The sequence below is a fragment of the Leucoraja erinacea genome, chromosome 32, assembly GCF_028641065.1.
Source record: "Leucoraja erinacea ecotype New England chromosome 32, Leri_hhj_1, whole genome shotgun sequence".
NCBI classification, from domain to species: Eukaryota; Metazoa; Chordata; class Chondrichthyes; order Rajiformes; family Rajidae; genus Leucoraja; species Leucoraja erinaceus.
Genome location: NC_073408.1, coordinates 1,647,515 through 1,649,045, shown reverse-complemented (window position 1 = coordinate 1,649,045; position 1,531 = coordinate 1,647,515).

Below are 1,531 nucleotides of genomic sequence, written 5' to 3'. Positions count from 1 at the left end.
CTAGAAACATAGAAAATAGGTGCAGGAGGCGGCCATTCGGCCCTTCGAGCCAGCACCGCCATTCATTGTGATCATGGCTGATCGTCCCCTATCAATAACCCGTGCCTGCCTTCTCCCCATATCCCCTGACCCCACCAGCCCCTAGAGCTCCATCTAACTCTCTCTTAAATCCATCCAGTGACTTGGCCTCCACCGCCCTCTGTGGCAGGGAATTCCATAAATTCACAACTCTCTGGGTGAAAAAGTTTTTTCTCACCTCAGTCTTAAATGACCTCCCCTTTATTCTAAGACTGCGGGGTGCTGGTTCTGGACTCGCCCAACATTGGGAACATTGTGCAGTGATCTCCATAGTTCGCCCCCTTTACCAAGGAAGTCTTATGTCTTATTGCCTCGTCAAACTCACTTATGGAAGGCGTTGTTATTTTTACAATTATTTTCACGAGAATGGGGGGGGGGCATTTTGAGAGAAGCTTGTGTGCCCTTTGACTTTGACATTCAGCTCTTGATATATCATGAGAAAGGTGAAAATGATGGCTAAAGGCCAAGGAAGCATCAGGGAGACTAAAATATCTCAGTAATGGAATACGGTATCTCACCACCCACATTCAGTTGTCTTGATCCTTGCAGTGAATGGACTTTATCAGTCCGCATCAACATTTAGATGGCCATTATTTCTCCCTAAAGAATTTTTCATGCTCATCATAATTGCATTTTTGAGTGTGCCTCAATGTCAGATTATCTGTTAATGGTCTTCCTATGGTTTTGTTGAATATGTATGAAATAGCTGGCTCGAAGGGCCAAATGGCCTTCTCCTGCACCTATTGTCCATTGTCTATTGTCACTTGCGGGCAGAGCACCAAGGCAAATTCCTTGTATGTGAATACTTGGCCAATGAAGGTATTCAATCATTCATTCATTCCTATGTTAACCTGCTCAATCTTGGCATCATTCTAGTAAACACCTCTGCACCCTCTCCAACATCAGGACATTCTTCCTCAGATGTGGGACCCAAAACTGCTCACATTACCCCAAATGCAGCCTGACCAGTGCCTTATAAACCCTCACCATTACATCCCTGTAGTTATATATATACTAGCATTACATTTACCTACCTTACTGCGGATGCTGGAGTAACTCAGCAGGTCAGGCAAGGTCTCTGGAGAAAAAGGATAGGTGATGTTTCGGGTCAGGACCTTTCTTCTGAAGCTGGGGGTCTACAATGTATGTCTACAGTGGTCCTGCAGATGGACATAAATAACGACACGAAGAACTGCAGATGCTAGTTTACAAATATTCACAAATTGCTGGAGTAACTCAGCGGGACAGGCAGCCATGGTGGACACCGTTTTGGGTCGCGTATGAAGAAGGGTGGGAACCAAAATATAGATTATCATCCATGTCCTCCACAGATGCTGCCTGACCCGCTGAGTTACTCCAGCACTCTGTGAAACGTCACCTATCCATGTTCTCCACAGATGCTGCCTGACCCACTGAGTTACTCCAGCACTCTGTGAAACGTCACCTATCCATG